The sequence below is a fragment of the Numida meleagris genome, chromosome 3 (assembly GCF_002078875.1).
Source record: "Numida meleagris isolate 19003 breed g44 Domestic line chromosome 3, NumMel1.0, whole genome shotgun sequence".
In the NCBI taxonomy this organism is placed as follows: domain Eukaryota; kingdom Metazoa; phylum Chordata; class Aves; order Galliformes; family Numididae; genus Numida; species Numida meleagris.
In genome coordinates this window covers 108,356,111-108,377,852 of record NC_034411.1, presented here as the reverse complement: position 1 = coordinate 108,377,852, position 21,742 = coordinate 108,356,111, and the positions used below count along the sequence as shown (strand labels likewise).

Here is a 21,742-nt window from a genome sequence, read left to right as displayed (position 1 = left end):
CGGGTTTGGGGCACGATCGGGCCGGGCGGGAGGAGCCCTGCGAGCACGGAGACGTCTCGGGGCGGCACCGCGGCTCCGGGAGCCGCCTCCCTCCGTTCTGTTGGGTATTTGGGACCGGGGGCTGGGTGCTGCCGATCCCCTGCCCAGCGGCTCTTTGTGTCCCCCCCTCCCCCCCCCACACCCCAAGGCACACACATCCGGACTGGAGCAAAAGGGGGGAACCCCCGAGCATCGAATTTAGGGCTGAATCCGCCTCTCCAAAGGCTGCTCCCGGAGCGGGGCGGGTTTGGGAGAAGGAAAGCACCCCGCTCCCCCCGCGCCCCCGAGGAGCGTGTGTGCAGCGCAGTGTCAGAGCTGGAGGGGGCCCCGCTCGGCCCCCCCGCTTATCGCATCCCCCGTCGCACCTCCAGAGACGCTTTCCTAAACAAACCTCACCGCTATTTACGGGCCGGCAGCGATCTTAAAACGTCTTCCCCGCCCCCCTCTCCCCCCCACCGCCGCCCTACCCCCCCTTAAAGACCAGGTACTGCCGCTAGGGAGAGGGATGTCCAAAGAGTGCGATGGTTCATTTTAATGGGGACATTTTAATATCGTTCTCACTCCTCTCTGCAGCCCCTAAATATCACGTTATTGCTCTTCTTTTTCCTTCTTCTTCTTTTTCTTTCTTATTTTTTTTTTTCCCCCGTGGGAAATAAAACGCAAACGAGAGGGAGCTGAGGCTGAGGAGGACAGAGGAGGGGAGAGATGCGGAGCAGCGCTTTGGGGAGCACCAGGATCCAGACTGTAGGAGAAATGGGCTACGCAGGATGTGCCCGCCTATGCCTGCATCAGTGTCTGCTGCCCCAGCTACCTGTGCTTCCATATAGCCGTATATTACACAGCCACCGACTTCTCTGCCTGTTTATCCATTTATCCATGGAGCCATACAGGCATTGTACAGCCATCTGCTCATCGACCAATCTGCCCACCGAGCCATATAGTCCTACGGCCATACATTGTACTCTGCTCATCTCTTTACCCTTGTAGCCCTATAGACGTGTGCTGTACAGCTATCGAGCTGTCTATTCATCTACCCATTTGCTCATGTGGTCCTATAGCCCTATAGCCATTTAAATATAGTAAACAGCCACCTAACCATCTCCTCATCTACCCATTTAGTCCTATAGTCCTACAGCTGTACAGCTATATCTTGTACACTATTCATCTACCCATTTACTCCCTTAGCCATATAGCCCTATAGCTATGTACTATACAGCCACCTACTCTTTTACTCTCATCTATCCATACATCTATACATTGTACAGTCATCTAGACATCTACTCATTTACACATATACTCTTTTATCCCTCTGTCCTTCTACCCTTCTATCCACCTATCCACCTATCCATATATTGCATGGCCATCTAACCATGTATCTGTAACACTGCAGTTATTTCTAGGTCTATTTGTCTCTTGGTGCCTACTTCCCCAAATTCCTATTTGTTTATCTCTATACACCTACCCATGTGTGTCTCTCTCTCTCCAATTAGGTCTATCTCCCCGTGCCCCCCTCCCTATACACCTTACCCATCGCTGTACATCTGCCTTTGTGCCCCCCTCCCTCTGAACACCCAATTACGGGTCACCTTCCTCACCACCGACCCACGCAGATCCACGGGGCCGCCTGCACCCCACACTTATGGGGCAGCCTGCACGCTGACCCACACCGCCCCGTGCGGTGCCAGGGGGGCTGCAGCGGGGCTGGGGCTGTCAGCCCCTATTGATGAGGTGTGGGCTGATGGCGGGGAGCGGCCGGGGGGGGGTCGGCTCCGCTCCAGACTCCCCGGCGCTGGGGTCAAGGCCCCGACCGCCCCGACGTCGCCGCAGCACTGGGCACGGGTCGGGAGCTCCGTGTTCCTGCTGATGCTCGGGGCATTGGCAAACACCAGAGCCGTGTGGAGTGCTCTCATGTGAGCGATGGAGAGAGGAGGTGGCGTGGGGACGCAAGGTCCGGTGGGTCTGGGTGGTAGTGCAGAAGGTTCCTTTGTCGTTGGGATGGATGGGAAGTTAAAAAACACCCTACCCCAAGGGGTGACCATTTTAAAACTGGAAAACTATTTATATATATAAAATAAAAGCCATGGAACCATCTATAGTGGCACTGAGGGACGTGGTTCAGCATAGTGAGGATGGGCTGACGGTTGGACTGGATGTTCTTAGACATCTTTTCCAACCTTAATGATTCTACAATTCTGTGATTCTACAATTCTCTCTATATATTTTTAACAAGACTTGGGATTACTGTGCAGTCTGAGGGTGACAATGTCTTTTTTTCGGCATCTCCCCCTCTTGACACAGACCTGTCGCAGACCCTTCCCCAAGTGCTGAGTGTGGGGGTGGGGCTCAGCAGAGCTTCCCCCAGCCTTGGGTTTGCAAGGAGAAGGGGGAACCCCATGTCACACAGCTCTGGGGGACCCGAAAGCCTCTGTTCCTGTGCTAAGAGGCACTCCCAGCTTTGCACATGGGGTGGATCCCTTGGTATTGGGGTGTTCCGGATCGCAGCCTGCATAAGCAGAACCGGTGCACCCTAAACAACCCGTCCTTCATCTCCAAGCTGCTGCCTTTGGATTAGGTCAAACCTCCATGCGATCTACACCACGGTTTCTGAAGCTGAGATGACATCACGAGCATTTATCCCTTTAAAATCACGTCCCCAGCCTTTCAGAAACATGCCACGGAAACCTGCTCAGAGCAGCCCCCAGCGCTGCTGTTCCCCAGCCAAGAGAACCTTGCAGACTTCCCCAGATTAGCTCATCTCAGCAGGAATTCAGACTATGCTGCCGAGATTCCTATGCCTGTACAAATAAAGCTCCCAACTTCCATTGGAGAAGAGCCTGCTTGCTTTCTGCTTCTCCCCTTTGGGATTTATACTGCAAAGCAAAGCGTTGCTGGGGTTAATATTGTTGGTGCATACAGGCACACGGCTTGCACGCGTGCAGCTCATGCCGTGCTGGGAGAGCTGGGCGGGTTGGAAAACCGTGGGTGAAGGTGGTGTTCCATCAGCTGGGTCCACGTCATGGGGAAAAAAAATGAGAAAACAGTGTAACTGGAAAAGGTAGCGTAGCAGGAGAGGTCACTTTATCATCAAATGATATTGTTATCATTAGGCAAAACTCCAGTGCAGCACAGCACGGAGGCGATACTCAGGTATGCTGGGAAATGTATCCCATTCAGCCCTCATTTTGCTCAGGTTTGGGCCCCTCACTGCAAGAAAGACATTGAGGCTTTGGGGCATGTGCAGAGATGGGCAGTGGAGCTATGAGGGGTCTGGAGCACGAGTGTTATGAGGAGCGGCTGAGGGAGCTGGGATGGGTCAGTGTGGGGAAGAGGAGCTCAGGGGAGACCTCATTGCTCCTACAGCTCCAGAAAGGAGGTTGTGGTGAGGTGGGGGTCAACCTCTGCTCCCAAATAAAAGAGATGGGACAAGAGGTGATGGCCTCATGTTGCACGAGGGGAGGTTCAGGCTGGGTATTAGGAAACATTTCTCCTCAGAAGGAGCAGTGCTGCAGTGGCACAGGCTGCCCAGGGAGGTGGTGGATTCACCATCCCTGGAGGTGTTCCAGAACAATGGAGATGTGGCACTGAGGGACGTGGTCAGTGGGCATGGTGGGGTGGGATAGGGTTGGACTGGGTCGTCTTAGTGGTTTTTTCCAACCGGAATGATTCTGTGATTCTGTGGTTCATTCTTAGATCATTAATCCAGTGCTGATGTCATTAATAAACAGCAGTACCTGCTGGGCAAGGTGCTTAGGGACATATGCAGCTCTGATTTCTCGTGCATCCCCTATACCACCACACAAAGCTGAAGGAAAGCTGGCAAGTGACAGGGGGGCAGCCCTGAGCATTGCCAGCTTTTTGTTATTTTGTAATAGAAGTGAAAAAAGAACGGAAAGAAGAAGTGGGAGAAGGTGCAGCTTTCTTCAGACCAGCTGATGTCTTTGGGAAAAGCCACATCTGCCCCTCCTTGCTTTTAGGGTGAGCAGAGAGGCTGAGACGTCCCCATCGCGTTGGCCTCCACCTTCATGGTAAGGGGATCATTGTGCTGCTGCACTGGGTGCTGGCAGCATTTAAGAACGTATTTACCTCATTAAACCTCACTACTACACTGCGGTAGATCCCATTATCAGGGAAGACAAAGGAATGGATGATGAAAGGCTTGTGGGGTAGCAGATCTGGGACAGGGCTGAGCGCTTGTGCTCTTGAAAGGACAATACAACGCGAGCATGAATCCAGATGTGCTTTAGCAACATAAGATGGACATTGTTTGAGTTATTTTCCCATGAAAAACGTATTCCTTCATTCAAGAATCTTCTTCTGGGGCATTCATATAGGGAATAAAGAGTTTTTCACATTTCTTCACATTTTCACATTTGGGGAAAAAAAAAAAAACTGAAAAAGAGTAGGACCGCTGCCCATTTTTATCCAGATGAATCCTGATCCCCTTTAGATCTCTGCCCATGCTATCTCCACTCTGTTGACAGGAAGAGGGTTGCTTGGTAAATAAAGCAAAACGAATGATCACGTCTTCAGAAGATCTCAGAGCTTTGGAGGGGAAGGCTTCTTCAGCCAAAGGGGCACTGTGAGAAAGAAGGGGACAGACTCTTCAACAGGGTCTGTTGATATAGGACAATGGGGAATGGCTTCAAACTAAAGGAGAGGAGATTTAGACTGGATATAAGGACAAAATTTTTTACAGTAAGGGTGGTGAGGCACTGGCACAGGCTGCCCAGAGAGGCAGTGGTGCCCCGTCCCTGCAGACAGCCAAGGTCAGGCTGGACGGGGCTCTGAGCACTGATGGAGCTGTGGGTGTCCCTGCTCATTGCAGGGAGTGGCACCAGATGGTCTTTAAGGGTCCCTTCCAACTCAAACCATTCTGCGATTCTAATGATACCCTGACTTAGGCAGGTTTTTCCATTGCCATTGAAGGGGAAGGAAGTTGCAAGTCTTGGGAAATCCTTGCTCGGTTCTCAATAGCCCTGAGACCTTGGAGAGGCCACCACACCTCTCTGGGGACCTCAGCTGCACAGCTGCTGAAATAAAGGTAATAAAACGCCCCTGGAGTGCTAATGGTAACTCTGTATGGCTGTGCTGGGCTCTCCACGTAGCTGGGCTCTGGGATGCTCATCCCAGCTTGTAGGCATCACAGGGAGGAATTTGTTCCTGCAAACAGAGATTAAACCATTGATCAAGACAAGCCCAGGTATCCTAAATTGTCTGATAGATAGGTCTATCAGTAGCTGGAGCTTGCTGCTCTCCCTACTAAAGGTGGATCACAGTGGTGATAAGATGCTAACATTGACCAAGGGCGTTATCAGGCTTGGGAACAATGCGAGGACATGAGCAAACGCTGGGCAGCGGCATCACAAGGAAGGCTTGGAAGCTGCCAGCATGATGCTATCAGGCACCAGGAGCTTTTATCTCTACTCAGTGATGTTGGCAGAGGATTGTTGGCTGCAGCAGCCATAGGTAATGACAGATGGAGGGTACAACGTGATGGTGTTCGGGTGCACAGAGCAGGAGATGTCTTAGCTCTCACCAAGTGCGCTGCAGCCCTTACATCAACAGTTCTCAGCCTAACTTTGTGCACATTTGAGCTGGGGAAAGCTGCTAGGAAACATGCTCGGTGTTACCGCTGTGCCTGCAGCTTCCTTTATAAAAACAAAACTCTGCGAGTGTGCTGGATGTACTTTATCCAAATTTGAATTCACTGATGAGTGCCAGGCTTGGCAGAGGGGTGGAGACCTGTGGGTAGAGGTAAGTGTGGGTATTTTGTGCCTGTGAAGCAGCAGCTCCTGCACCTCGGTGAAACCCAGCTCCCCTTGCAGATGCTCCCAAAATGGGAGGGCACTCAGGAGCTGTTCTCCATGGCCAACAATGTCCATAGACAAACATCTCCATGGGCAACAAACGTGCCATCCAAAACAGGGACCAGCAGCCCAGCCTTCACCTGGCTTAGCACAGACTTCCCTGGAAGTGGCTTATTTTGCTACTAGTGTTGTCTCCCAGGAAAACTTTCTATTGAAATCAAGATGAATGACGACGATGGTGTCGATGATGATGATGATGATGATGCATATTTTTACCATTTATTTCCCTGCCTGGTCATTTCATCAGCTCTTGCAGAGGAAATCTAATGGAGAAGGAATTGGTTAAAGCCAGAAATGAGCAACAAGGTGCATTTTTTTTCTGCAGAATTGTTTGTTGCATGCACACGCATCTCATCCTGCACTATTTGCGCCCTGCACTTTTGTGATTGCTGCTTATTTCCAATCTATGGAGAAGCTGTAGGAGCAGATGAAGGTAAAGCAGATGTTATGGTCTGTGCAAAATAACTCTTTTTTTTCCCCCCCAAACAAAAGGTTTCTAGCTTTTACAGGAAGAGAAATCTGCTCTCGGATGGGGATGAGACAACCAGTTCAAACCCATTTCCACTGGGCCTGTAATAAAGTGAGATCTCAGAGCTCAGAGCCTCAGCCTCTGTGAAGTTCGCGCTTTTAAATGTTCCCATCAAAGCAAAATGAACATCCAGAGACTTGGCAGTAATTGGATCACGAAGTGCAAGCTCCTGTGATTAGATCAGGAGTACTCTGTCAGGATGACACTAAATCAAAAGAAATAATCAGACAGCTAGGAAAGGGAGCGGTTCTTCATTTAAACTTCATTAATTTCCTGTCTGCATGGCCGAGCCCACGAATTACGCACTTTAAGATGCAGTAAGTTACTTCTAGTGAGCACAGGCTACTGCTGCGGCAAGAAAATCCTCCACCATCCACCGCAAGTGGAGAAGCAAAGTCTGTGCTCCAATTTTCTCCCATACGCCTTGTCTACAGAAAATATTTGGCTGCCTTCTGTATTTTCTGGTTGGGTTGGCACGTTGCTGCTCTACTTTCCAGGGCTCCTGGGTCGGCTGAGGTCCTTCACTGCTGGACCAAGCAGTGCCATCCCCAAGGCAAGAAGCCTGGAGAGGGTGACAAGGAGATGAGGATCCTGATGATGACCACATGGACAGCCCACGCGAGGAGCTAGATGAAACATGGGGAGATGGTCGTATTATCTTTTTATTAGCTAATCTAAGGTTGCTCACAAAAGTTTGAGAGGTCTCCAGCTTGTGTTCTGCTAGATGGAAGGCTTTTAGCTTAATGCTTGGGAGTTTTGTCATAGAACCATAGAATGGTTTGTGTTGGAAGGGACCCTTAAATTCCATCTGATCCCACTCTCTGCAATGAGCAGGGACACCCACAGCTCCATCAGTGCTCACAGCCCCGTCCAGCCTGACCTTGGGTGTCTGCAGGGATGGGGCACCCATCACCTCTCTGGGCAACCCGTTCCAAAACCTGTTTTGTCTACAAATAAAGGCACACACTTCCTTCATGAAAAGGATTTTACTAGCAAGTACCAGGCATCCACAACTCTAGCCCTGCTTGGCTGAGCTGAGGTCATTCCTTGCCAACAATCATTTCTTTATACCTTCATCTAAACAAGCCCTGATGTTTTACTGGTAGAGATACTACTTGGGAAGCTGGACAAAAGACTGAGACAACCTCTTTGTGCTACATACCTGAAGGTCATCCTTCCTACACCGCTGCAGGGCTTGGCTTGGAGCTGAATTTACAGCTCGCTTGTCCTACCTACACCAGTAGCCCCACAGAATCACATGACAGGACTCGAGAGAGTGAAGATTGTTGGGGCCGAGCCCAAATTTTGAGAGGAATCACCAGGTGGTGCTATCATAAGCTCATCTTCTGACAGCGTGCAAGCAAGCCTCCAGTCTTAGGAAGACATGGACTGTGGAAAGGTTTCTTAGCCCTAACTTTGTGCGAGACAGAGGTCCCTGGGGCTATACAGGAGTGCATGGTGATGCCACACCACCTTCAGGATACGGGGTGAAAAATAAAGCAAATGTTGTTCAAAATAAATTCAGGTTTGTATCACCGATGCTTTCCTTCTCCCTGAGCATATTCCTAGGTTCTCGGGCTTTGTATAACTGTAATTTGGTGCCATTGGCCAGGACACACATACGATCTGATCCAACCTAACTTTGTTTTTATTGTATTTGTTTCCCGACTCATGCACTGTGGCAGGTAGATGCAGGGACCTTGAGCTTGTCCCAGCTATCCTAAAGTTGTCCTTTCTGTAGCCCGAATCAATATGGACTTTTGTAGGACTGGGCATCTCAACCTGCTGGACCAGGAGAGACCAGCAATGTCCTGGGCTGGAGTTGTTCCATGTGTTGTAATTTCATCAGCAGGATTCTGTGGTTTATTCAGGAAAGGTGAGCTTTTTTAATAATGAAAATCCCCCCACTATCCCCCGAAATTCTGTTTTGAAAGCAAAAAGCAAGGGAGCTGCTGCCAGTAGAATGTTCATTCATTTTAAAAGAGGAGACAGACATTCCAGCCAAATTAAATAATAGAAGAGGTGATAAAACCCACCTGCTTTTCAACTCCAGGCTTCTGTTTCTTTTTAAATCAGATCAGCGTGTTAGAGGTTTCATACTGAGATTTTACATGGAGGAATTGGGCGAGATCTGTATCAGCTTCAAATGGGAAGAGTCGTGCCATTCAATCACCGTCATTTTATGAGATTGCACGCATTTTTTTTTTCCTCTAGATCTCAAAGGAAGCAAATTTCACCCATTTTACAGGTGAGGAAACCAAAGTGAGTGACTTTCCTAAGCAAGGGAGAAGGTTGGGAAGACAGTGAGGACTCCGTGCCTCTTCAGTGCTCACTTCTCTCTAGGCAGAACTTCATGGCAGCTGAACACGGACCTTACGAAGTCTGCCACAGACCCATGGGTATGTTGTCCTGATCATTTCTGGAAAACCATGGAAATAACACTAACTCCTGAGAGCCGGTGCTGAGCATTCATAATACTTTTGAAAAGAGGCTGCTGCAGTCCCCAGCTGTCCATGGAGCAGGGCCCTTCTTGGAAGCATGGCGGGGAAAGTCAAGGAAGGACTTAGAGGGAGCTTGGACAAAGGTATGTTAATAACTGGACTGGAATGCTAATGAAAGAAAATAATAGAAGGAATAAAAGGTTTTTTAGTTAAGGGCTACCTTAATTAGGGATATGCATTGTTCCTATTGTTCCCACCATGGTATGAAGAGCATCAGTGTGAAGCAGGAGCCTTGGCTGTGTTGGATGCTGGACAAACATATCTGCTCCAACCCAGACGGAAACTTCTAGGGGTAAGAGAGAGGATTTGCTGAAGGAGAGGAGGGAGGTGCACATCAGTTGCACAGGTCTAAGCACTATGTCAGTGGTGGAGTTACAATGAGAGCTGGGCTCCTTCTGGTTGCACCAGCTTGGCTCAGGAGCCAGAAACAAGGAGTGACAGTGAATAATGAGTTGTATTGGTGTTTTTTTTTATTGCTTCTCTTTCAACAGACACTTTTGGGGGACTAGCATATGTAAGTTGACCAGGATCTTTAATGGAAAAGATGGTCCCTTCTCCATGGAGGTCAGAGTGCAACCACTTCCCTAGGGTCTGTAAGAGCTTTTGGGTGTCCCATCTCCCCTATATCAAGATACCCAGCAAAGCAACCTATTTGGTGACCTTCCCATTGCCATTCCCCCTGTATAGTCAGATTGAGAGTCACAGGCTGTTTTTTAACAGTTCTTCCTGGCATCTGATGCAAGCCCAGGGGAGCAGTGGGAAGGCGAGCTATAAAATGGTGTGCCCTGTCTGTCTCTCAGCTTCCAGCCTTTCCCCTGGAGTTAGATAACAGGAACAACAGATAAGAGGAAAAGTGGCTCTTTAATTCAGCCAGAATTCACTTAGTGTGGAGGAAAACATCTAGTGAGCGCATTAGACTAAGCCAGGAAATATCCTCTTAAATTTCAGCTATTCTGTCCTGAAAGTGTATTTAGCAGTTTCTTTTTTTTTTTTATTATACATATCTATATATCTGTCTTTCTCTACACCGCTACACAGTATTTTCTAACTGCACGTTGGCCAAGAAATTCTTTAAAACTCAAAAAAGCAAGTCAATACGATACTGCCTTTTCAACTTGGTATGTTGGGCTATTTTAAGGCCTTTCCCAACATTAAATATTCCCAACTTCTCAGGACACCTGAGCCAAAAGAGTCATGATCTACACAGTCCAGGAGGTGCCCACCCAACTGGCAGCTAAGCACTTCCAAATGGATGTTTCAGGTGATCTATGACCTCTGGTTGATGGGTCTTCTGGGTTTGCTGGGTTTGTTGCGTTTGATGGGTTGATGGTTGGACTAGATGATCTTAGTGGTCTTCTCCAACCTTAATGATTCGATGATTCTTTTGCATCCTGAAACCCAACACCTGGATGAATAGCTTTGGCTCAACCAAAGCTTTCAGCTGAGCAAAGACTTTTGGGTAGGCAGAGGAAGGTCAGGCTTTGGGTCATCCTCTTTTTGAAGACCTTTACCTCTGAGAAGAAGGCCGTGTCTGTCCTCCCGTTCCTCCTTATTTATCCAGCTCTGAGCATCTGACATCAGGAAGCAACATTCCTCCTATCTGGACAGGGATGCAGCATTAGCATGTGGGATATCACTGTGGTTTGGGAAGATCTGCCACGCTCAGTCCTCTCATAGCAAAGCTTTGCTGCACTGCAATCAAATGGGTTCACACCCAGGGGGTGATTTGCCCTAATTAAAGACCTGGCATTCCTGTAGCATCCCAGCAAGGATACAGCAAATCGCCCAGATGCATCTTTTATTTTGGGAGGGAGATACATCCAAAAAACCCTTTCATAGCCCTTGTATGAGATCTTCCCAGTGCATCTCACTGAGCTGATGTCTACCAGCAGCTCTTGAAAGCTCCCAGCAGCGCTGTGCTGCGGGACACACCTCTGCCACTGCAGGAGCGTGTTGTAGAATGAAATGAACAAACTCAGCATGGAAACAGAAGAGATTGTCTTGCTGCTAATGGTCTATTTGTGCGCTGCTTCTCCACTTTGTGTTCCCAAGTTCAACTCTCCCAAAGGTGTATCTGAAAGATGCAGAGAGAGAGCAAACTCTAGGCAGCCTCTAGGGAATTTCTTACCCCAAATGAATGTTTTGGTCAGTGATTTGCAACTCACTTTTGCAATTCTATGGCCCTCAGAGCCTGTAGGTGGGAGATTCAGGCTGTTCCCAGCCTTCCTTCCTTTCTTCATCTGTTTCCAACTGTGCTCGTTTATGGAAGATCAGGTGTTTTTATTTTGTTAGAAGAAAGCTGTTTCCTCCTGGGAAATCAGCATGTGGGTAATGATGTGAGCCAAGGCAAGAGCTATGGTTCACCTTCAGAGACGTCCCACCTTGTGGCCTTCATCCACTCCTCTCCTGGGCTCCTTTTCTGGTTAGTTTTTATGTTGCAAACTGACCAGGCTTTGACTTGATATCTCTACCATATACAGCAAAGAGGTCTTGGTGTGCTGAGGTTCAGAGATTGCTGCTACCACGCATGCACAGTAATATTTTTGTTATACTGAAAACATGAAATGCTGCTCACTGAGATGAATAAAGCCCAGGGAGGTGGTGGGGTCACCGTCCCTGGGGGTGTTCAAGAACCGTGGGGATGTGGCACTGAGGGATGTGATCATTGGGCATGGTGGGGATGGGCTGGGGTTGGACTGGATGATCTTATGGGGATGGGGTGTGATTATTATTCTCTGTTCTTTTCCCATCACGGTTTCAAAGTACATCGACTCTTAGCATCCACAGCATCCTGTGAGCACTGCTGTTAGATGGAAAAGATACTTTCAGGCAGCTTGTTGCAACACCTGAGGCCAAGGCAAAGCCAAGAGACATTCTCTCTGCACCTGGCAAGGAAAGGTAAAGGCAAGCAAGGCCTGTGAGCTGATGCTGAGATAGCAGCTCGGTATCTAAACAGGTAACACCCAATTACAACAGAACTGTGTTGACTTACACTTTCCCTTATCAGAAGAATCAGGTATTCATGTAAATCACAAAAGAGTTTGATGGATACCAGTTCACAGTGAGCCCCAAACCAAGGAACAAGAGCCTAGTTAAACAAAATGTATGTTCTTCTTATCTTTAAGCTGTGACTATTGCTATGAAATAAAAAAACTATAAAAGAAAGTGCCTTATCACGAGGGTTATAATTCTTTAATGTTCCCCAGGGGCTTTGTCTGTGCTGGAATCAGACCCTTGGGACCACTTTCCAAACCCCACTCAAGTAATTTTCTTGCAGACAGATGATCTTTCCTTATCACGCGTTGTCTTGGCAATAAAAAAGTCTCTTTCTTGAGATGCATGTTTAGACTGAGCTTGGTGAAAAAAAGGAAAGGAAAAGAAGGGGCAGCTAAACTGGTCTTAATTCTGATGCTTGCCTGAAAGTAAACAATGAGCTCCAGGGGCAATCTTCATTAGACCCTCCTGGGCCTGGAAGTGTGGCATGGAAAGCAGATGTGGCAAGAAGCCTTCAGACAGCCCTGCTGGAGCCCAGCACTGAGCTGGTCGGAACGCCGCGACTAATCAGAGCCTCTTATCACATTTACTGGGAGATGGGTGATGCCCATAAAACCAAGTCGGGCTGAGTGCACTTAGCAGAGCCCAAAAGCTAATAGTTAATAGATGCCTGCAGTGCAGAGCTGGGGGGAAGGCCAGGTGGCCCCTCCGCTCCTGCCTCGGTCCCACGTTTGGGTTGGTTCCTTTGGGACACTGCCGATCCCAAGACACGCCAGGAAGGATGCACAGGACTCATGCCATTTGATTGGTACTCAACCAGATTATGAGGTGTAGAGGTGCCTTAGGGAGGTCAAGACCTTATTGACATAGCAGTGGTCCAGCCACCCTGCTGACTCCAAGGGCAGCAATAAAATCAAGCCGATGCATTGTATTAGGAGCATGCTGAATCCTGGATTTCCCAAGCATGGAGGACTGAAATGCATAATTTGTGATGGTGATGGCCTGCAGTTATACTTGCTTCCTCCAAATTGAAAATAGAAGCTGTGAAAGAAGATGAGAACAAGGTGAGCTTGTAGTGATTTTCCCTGCTGCAATCCTTCCACCTCTAGAAAACACCAGACGAAGGGTATACAGAATGAGAACTGACATCATTGTGTTTAAATCCTCGTCTTCAACAATTTTCCCCCCACAAACATCTGTGTACCTAAAACCTTGTCTGCTTCATCCATCCCTACCCAGTGGTTTCACAGGGATGTCCCAGCTCACTGAAACACTCACCTTCTACAAGGCACAGGTCTATCCCATCGACCTCACAGCTTAACATGGCTGTGATACCTTTTAATTTCTGGACAATTTAAGCTATCTAGTTGGATCAGTCAATACAGAGAGCCTTACAAACCAGAGCTGCAGGACACAAATGCAGGAGGCAGGTAAAGTTTGCCAGCTGCAGCTTGCAGCAAACATCTCCCACATCCCTGCAACCATCATTCTATCATCTGCTCCTGGGGAACCTCCCGCCCCCATGTCCAGCAGCTTCAAAAACCTTTGCTAAGCCTGCGTGATGGCGAGCATGCAAAGAGCCCCAAGGTCCAGCTTCACCCCTCCTGGATTCCTATCCACCAGAGGCACCAGGTGAGAGAGGCTTTCCTGATCCAGTTGGTGCTCACCACGGAGGGATGGAGAGCAGAGATCTCCATTTCTCAGCAAGCATGAGTCCTTGAGCACAAGGGCAGTGATTCTGGGAAGCAGTCATGTCATATTGCTGATAGATGCTTTCTCCTTGCTTTGCCAAAGCTGCAGTCTGTGTACCCTAGTGATGCTCTGATATCACAGGGCAAGCAACAAGCAAGAAGAGGAGACCTTAGGGTCATTCTTGGAGACAAATACACCATAGAAGGAGGCCAGGAGGTTTTGCAGAGTTGTTTCCCATCACACTCTCTTCTTTCACACCATTACAAGGTCCAAAATCTGGTACTCATGTGCAGAGAGAGCTCGAGGCATCCATCTGCAAAAAGGAGGCCAGGAAAGTGGCTCATGGAGATAGTAAATGGGCTGTGAGCGTATGGCCATGAAGGGGCACAGCTGCAGGTGTGCAAATACAGCTTGTCCCTGGCATCTGCTGGGAACGCGGGGAGCTGATGCCTTTATCTCTTGACCTCTCGCTCCCCTGCCCCAGGGATCCCCATGCTGCAGCTCCAAGCGCATCCCAGTACTGGGTCCCACCCCACAGCCCAAGTGTTTGCAAGGAGAAAGAATGCATTCCCACTTGGGATCCCTACTGTGGGGTGCTGCTTCCAAAGACTGTATCCTCTGCATGTGTCTGAACCCACGTCAGTGTCTTGTGGCAGCACATCTGCATCATTCAGGCTCACATCTGCCCAACAATGGGCAGCTTGAAGCTACTGCTCACAGGGGCTAAGCTGCCTTTATGGCAGGTCACACACCCTCTCCAACAGCAATGGATTTAGGTGCCATAAAACCCCTGTGTTAGCACGCCCTGGGAGTCTCCCATTGCCCTGCATTTCTTACAACAGCATCCCCCATCGCTGTGCTGGCACTGTGTGCCATCAGCCCACGGTCCATTCTGGTTCCCCCTCACCATTCACATGGATCTCTTCCACAGCCGGCTTGCTTTAATTTTCTGGCAACGGAGGCAAAAAAAAAAAAAAAAAAAAAAAAAACCAAACCTCGTGTGAAAATTATTTATTTTGTATTAATAGCTCAGAGTCAAAGCCTCAGCAGACACTTGGAATAAACAGGATCACTCAAAATACAGTTGTTTGAAATCAGAGCTTTTCTCTGACCCTGGGGTTTCTTGCCAAAGCCAGAAAAACTGTATATATAGAATCCCTTAATTATTTTTCCCCTGTTAATCCACAGTACAACAAGCCATGGCTGCAGCCAAAGGACTTTGACCAGGATGATTAAACCAACATTTCATTTAGGCAGTTGCACGCGGTTGTATAGGTGGTCGAGATGTAAAATAATCCTCCCTATCTGACAAATAACCCCCTTTGCACTTCCAATCCCATTTGTACTCGAGCACTTCCCGCTTCTCCTCTGCCACTCTTCTCCTTTCATCATTCCCCCTCTCAAAAATAGATATTTTTCAGTTGGGCATCTCTCGAGTGAAAAACTATGTTTTGGAAGAAATCGTCTGGACTCCTTTCCTTGAGAAAGAAAGAGTAAAACACAGCACTTTTGTTTTCACTTTTCCTTCCTCTTTTGTTTTCTTTTACTCCCTGTCCTGCACAGCCTGTTTTCCAGCCAGATAAAAGGAGGGAAAGAAGGGAAATAAAACAACAAGTGAGTTTATGTTTTTATCTCTCTTCACCGTAGATTTCTTCTCTACTCTTTCCACGGAACAACAGAAATATTCCCAGCCGAGAAACAGAGCACCTCAGCTCACTGAAATTATTGTGCATCTAGCAGCACACCTCTTAACGAATGCAGCTCTTTAATTACAGTGACTCCATGCTCTAAACCTTGTGTTACTGCTGCGGTTAAGGCACAAAGAGTGGTTTGTGCTCACTTTGAGAAACCTGGATTCAAGACCACAACTTCCGTTGCTGAATCTCCATCACAGATATAGCTCCTTTTTGTCTCATTTCTTTGCAAAATGGGAACAGTAGCCCAGACCCATGGCTTTGCAGAAAGCAAATGCATAGGGCCCACTGCAAGGTCCTGCACCATGGCAGTGGAGAATGACTGCACATGGAGAAGAAGGCAACCAAGCAGAGATAGAGCTCTGATCAGGCTATCCCCAAATATTCCCTATTGCAAAACTTGATTATTCCCCATTTGGGCTGCAATTAAAAGGCTCTCAAGGGGTGAGCGCTATCTTTACAGCATCCCAGTGGAGCAGCTCAAGCTGCAGAGCCCTCATGCTTGCCGGGGCTCTTGGAAAACCTCGCATTGCTCCCAGTTGCTGCCTCGCCATTTGCAGCACTTGGAAAATGTCAAATGTGGGAGTCCGGCAGCCTTAGGTTAGAGTAAAAACTCCCAAACATAGTTGGAGGGCTGCCAGCGCTTTGCGAGCCCTCTGCAGACCCAGATAAGGGGCGACCTTGCAGGCAGCGGGCTAGGCCGGGAGTTTATTAAATCCTCTGCTTGCTTGGGTTAAGCTCTCTCGATATTGTGATCATCCCATTCCCTTCCGTCGTCACCTGCCGCCCCTGGGTGGGAAAACACGGTGTGAAAACATCAGTGGCCTTGGAGGCCTTCGTGGAGACATTTGGAGGTCAGCGTGGAGGAGATGCAAAGTCCAGAGCCAGTGGGGAGAAGACCCCCGTGCGTGGGGGCACACTGGGAACGGGTCTGTCACCGTGCTTGGTTTTGATGCCTGGAGGTTATGGACGTTGGCCCCAAATTGCTTTGGGTTTGTGGCAACGCCGGTCTTGAAAGCATGGTTGGGGAAGGACGGCAACGCCGCTTCGCGGGGAGGGGGAGGAAGGGTTGAGTTTGGGCTTCGTGTTGAACCGAAACGAAATCTAAACATTTTGAAATTCTTCCCCAAATGACAAATAATGTCAAATAGCGAGATAGCACCGGGCTGGATTTGAGCCGCGAGGCACCTTCTTATATTCCTAACTTCTGATAAAAAGGATGGAACACAGTCGGGAAAAGTTTCCTCTCCTTCCCCTCATTATTTTTCTTAAAAAAAAAAAAAAAGAAAGAAAAGAAAAGAAAAGAATAAAAAGAATACACAACCCCAGTGAAATCAGCAACGTCTCCTGAAATGTTCCAGTTTGCATGGAAGAGCTTTGTGCCACAGGAAACGTTTTCCTCCGAGTTTTCCTGGCCGGCAGCACGTCCCCGACCCAGCGCCGCCACTGGGAGCTCGGCCCAGGGGCAGGCAATGACCCCCCCAAATTCATCACTGGAGGGGGGTCTGTTTGCACTTTGCTCGCTTTCTTTCTGCAAACATCGCTGTTTTCTCTCCAGGTCAAATAACTGGTGTGGAGATGTCAGGGTGTGAATTACCTGTGAACTATTTACCCCTCGCTGGGAACCTCTGAGCTTTCTGGTGGTCACCTGCATAGCCCAGCTGCTCCAAACACCAAAAATTGGGTTTTCTGCCTGAAAAGCAGCCAGGTGTGCTCTCATTGGCTTTCACATTTGTAACAAATTCAGGGGCTGTTTTACCAGAAAAAATCACAGCTCCCACGTTTGCTCTGCGATGAACAATGCGAGTTGGTTTTGTGGATAAAAAAGGATCTGCACCATCAAGTGCCGTAACCCCAAGGTGCTCCCATCCCAGGGTCATGACTCAGACTGAGCACGCGGCCCCAAGGCTGGAATTTGGAATTTAGTTCCCTGCATGCTCCCTGGGTTGGGATGGCAAAGCCAACCTTGGGCTGGGTAGGCATGGAGGCTCTCCGGATCCAGCGATGCAGGATCTCCTCCCCTTTGTACAAACCAGCCTTGGGTCCCCCTTGTATTTTCTCTCCCTTTTTTTTCACGCCTTCTCTCTCCCCTCCCTCCCCGGCCAGCGTGGAGTTCAGCAGTCAATATCCTTCTGCCTCCAATTGTGCTTTAAGAGGTGTAGCATTTGATAAGCCCCATTTAACTTGGCTGTATTACATTGTTTAAATAATTCAAATACAGATTGGCCCTTTAGAAGGATTTCTGCTCTATTGACCCTGCTGGTCATGAGTTACCAGGAAGTCAGGGAGGGGCCCAGCCTCAGCTTCTAGGGCTGAAAGCCTGAAAATCAATTCCAGCTCTTTAGTGCCCCAATCACACCCCATTATTCCCAGGTAATTGCAGACCTGCTTTGGCGTTAACTCTTTGGGAACAATGCGGCCTTTGACAAGAAGAGGGAAACCAAGGAGGGCTTTCTTCTCCATCGGGGTCCTAATCGGCACGGAGTGTCATGGGCTTATCGCTGGGGTTTGGATGAGTAATTATTTACAGGTGGAAGTGTCAGATTGCTTGGGTGTTGGGTTTTTTTTCTTCCCTTTCTTAATACCTGCCTTGCTGGATCTTGGTTGGACTGCAGCATTAATAGCGCATTTCTTTTCCTGTTGGCATCTCTCTCTCTTTGCAAGATTGATTCGTGAGGAATAAAGACCAGGATCCTGTAACACAGCAAGTCCTAACTAGTTCTTGCCTTTCATGCTCAGATCACATTAGGTCCCTTCTCCTTGAATGCTCTCCAGACATATGGAGAGTCCTCTATGAAAAACTGTGGAAAAACAAGAAGAAATGTTTCATTTCTGCATCATCCAGAGGGGTGGTCACGGTAGCCAGGCAGCTGGTCTTGAGCACATGGCGTCCACACTGCATACATTTCATTAGGAGATATTTTGGCCTAGCTCTGCTCTGGTCCCATATAAAACAAGAGCCGCTATCAGCTGTAGTGTGTCTTTGAGGTGAGCTTCATTCAAAAGGAATCCAGTGTTTCAGACACTGCTGGATCTTAGGAGGAATTTTTCAAGGCTCAAAACAGAGACTGGCGAGCGGTGATGTTTCAGAAATGGATTGAGTCAACTCCAGGAAATGTGCTATGCTCTTTGACAGCTAGAAAAAGAATACACGAGTTTTTGCACCACTGAAATGCCTGCTCGGAACAACATCCTTTGTCTCCTTCATTGTCCCTAACAGGTGAAACCTGTCCTAATAACAGAATCAGAGGATTGCAGAATCCTTTGAGTTGGAAGGGACCCTTAAAGGCCATCTGGTCCCACTCCCTGCAGTGAGCAGGGACCCATGGCTCCATCAGGTGCTCAGAGATGGAGAAGGGCACTGATGTCTTGGCACCTTTGGCTTCTGAGAGCATGGCAGTCACACCAGGGATTTTTTGTGAACTAGGTTGGGGACAAAATGCAGGTGGAAATACCCCAAATTCCACCTGTAAGGTGCTGCCTTCTTTCTTCACTCGAAGTGCCTTCTTCAGTTCTTTCTTCTCTGATATGAAGCAAACTGGACCCAGGGATAAAGACTTCTCAAGGTATAACTCACACAAAAATATGTCCTTTTTCTTCCTGTTGTGTGAAGGCTAAAAGTCACCTACCTTGTCATCCTGCCTGACTTGGTCTTGTGGAAAAAACAAAGCCTCACCCTGTCACCCAACATAAACCCAGGGCTGTTGGTGGCATTTGGGGAGGAGGTGCTAACCTGGATGGAAAAGTTTGGGTGATGGGAAGCTGACCACACTTCATGCCACTGAATCCCCACCCTTTTTCCAAATGGGCACCTTATCGCTGCCCACTGTTTATCCAGGAACACAGGGCAGAGGACAGGGAGGAGCAGCATCAGCCTCTGCTCCAGGTCACCATGCCATAAACAGCTCGGAGTCCATCTCTAGAATGGGTCAATTTCTCATCCTATCTGTTCCTCTTGGGAGACTGCCTCACTCCTCTGTAGGTTCAAAGCAATCCTCTAATGCCTGGTTGACATACAGAGCATCCCTGGTGCCCTTCTGAGGTGTCCCTTTGGTGTCCACGTTTGATGGACCTGTTGATACAGCCTCAGAGGAACCATCTTCTGGATTTCAGGGTGGTGGCAGAGATGAGCTGATATCTTAGGGCAACCACTGAAGGGACACGTCTGCTGGTCAGCCTGCAAGATTTAATTTGGCATGTGACGTTGTCCTGGGGTCTCTGTCATTGGGGTCTTCTGGGGATGATACAGAACAGAGCCTAACATTGATGGGCTACATTGTCCTCAGGAGGTGCCACCATCACTCTTCTGCAACAGAGGGTCTAAAGAGATTTTCTGGTTTATTTTGCTGGCTAAATAAATGCTAACAAGTCAAGAGCCTGAAAACCTTCCTCAAGCTCATGCTTTGGGGCAGGAACATGCTGTGATGAGGCTAAACCTCCCAGCAGCCATATGAGAATCTGGCTGGTCTTAGCAAGGAGACAACAAGTTAGGCTACAACATGTAGTGGAACCCTTCATGCATGACATTTTGTGTTTCCATGTGAAAGATGGGGAGAAGGAGTGTGTCCAATTAGTTCTTCGCTGTTCAGAGTGGACATGGTCCCAGAGCAGTGAGCACAGAGGAGCTGCCACCGTGGGCTGCCTGGTGAAACTCATCAACAACCATTGTGGTATGCATGCAAACTGCACAGTATGCTTGAATAGAGTGAAGAGAAAGTAAACTCCGATAACTTTTATATAGGTGATTTCAACGGTTTTTGAGGCAGTTAGATGCCTAGCTCCCACTGGGAAGGGATGCCTTCAGAAGCAGGTGCCAAACTCAGTTGAAGAGCTGGGGGATATCATTTCCAAAAAGCTCTGGATGCAGAGCAGGGAGATGATAGCTTCCCCAGAGTTCACAGGAGAGTTTCTCTATCTCCAGCTACTCCTAGAGACTCCTGGCACCCTGATTTTAGATACAGCATTGCTGTGCTCACCTCCCCCTCCTCTCTGTCCTGCAAAGGGTTAAAGGGTGGGAGAGCCGTTTGATTAATAGATGTCGTGTGAACATGCACATTTGCCTATGACTGCATTCCTGGGGCTTTCGGCTGGGCGATAAGCTGCGACCAAAGTCCTCCAGCTCTGGGCAAGAAGAGCAAACAGGGCCCCAATGGAGCAGTTATTAATTCCAGCCCTGCGTCTCTCAGGGCTGTCTCTCAGCAACGGGGCTCCCGAGAGACCTTTCACACACCAATCAATACAGCTCACCTCTCCCCTGTTCTCTCCATTCTAATTCTGCTCTTCAGGATGCTCACCTCGGCCTATTGCTGTGCCAGGGCCTCAAGCTCCAGGGTCCTTTCCAATTAGCAGCATGGAAGGGAGAGGATGATGTTGCTGTTGGGGTGGTGGGAACAGCCCCAAGCACCCAAACTGTTGTTGTAGCTCTGCCATCCGACCGTACCCACCATGCTGTGCTTTTCTACGAAGTAAATTAAAATAATAATAATAATACAAAGCACATTTCACTTCACATTTCTTTGGCTGCACATTTTCCTTCCCCTGCAGGTGGTTTCAGATTGAGTCAGGCTACAGGTTGTCTTTTTGACTCCCAGCTTTGACATAAGGACATTGGTTGAAAATGAAACTCCTTTCCCTCCTTGAAAAGCAAAACAAACCCAAGCAACCTGGACCTTTCAACTTATTTGTCTTCAGATAGGACGTTGCCATACTTACTCACAAGCCAGTTTTCACAAGGGTGTGTATTTAGTGGCAATGATTGCTATGTGGAAGATTTCTGCTCGCCTCAGGTTGGTTCGAGCAGGAAGTTTGAGGGCAGCTGTATCAGGACATAACGTGGTATTCTGCTTCCAGATGTGTGTCTCCTAATGCCACTTCTGCTCTCAGGAGACCAGCAGTGTTGGTGCTCAGAATGGGACTTGACTCACAGAATCATAGAGTTATGGAATCGTGGAGTCATAGAACCGTAGAATCACAGAATGGGTGGGTTGGAAGGGACCTCAGAGACCACCCAGTCCCAACTCTCTCTGTGCCCCGGTCAGGTCAGTATGCCCAAGGCCCATCCATAGCCTTGAGCACCTCCAGGGATGGGGCACCCACAGCTCTCAGGACTCCTTCAGGAAAATCTGTTCTTTCAGATGGACCAAGGCTTTCACAAATGGTTTTGGGAAGATCTGGCTCCAGCCACTCTGCAAGGGTTGAATTTCAACTCTGAGCTGGAGACAGAATGTAGTGCTGTATGGAAGTCGGATATTTTGATGATACGTCAAGCATTGTAGAGCTGAAGGGGGCCCTAAATGTTCACATCTGAGCTATATTTAATGCCTTGAGGATAGAAGTTGGGATCACATCACTCTTCGTGCTCCGAGGCATGGCTGTCCTGCCTTTCCATGGCTTCTGCAGAAGACGTGGCTTTGCACAGGATACCAG

At 48.6% G+C, this 21,742-nt stretch overlaps 1 long non-coding RNA gene across 2 annotated transcripts; it reads right to left on the bottom strand.

Annotated features, from left to right (window-relative positions):
* LOC110396693 lies at positions 17,387-21,225 on the bottom strand. Of its 2 annotated transcripts, none has more exons than XR_002437175.1 (3): positions 21,029-21,225; positions 20,611-20,774; positions 17,387-18,452 (listed from the first exon to the last, which is right to left on the bottom strand). It is a non-coding gene; the product is annotated as an uncharacterized LOC110396693 (long non-coding RNA). The 2 variants fall into 2 exon arrangements; XR_002437176.1 differs by lacking the exon at positions 17,387-18,452 and adding an exon at positions 18,664-19,493.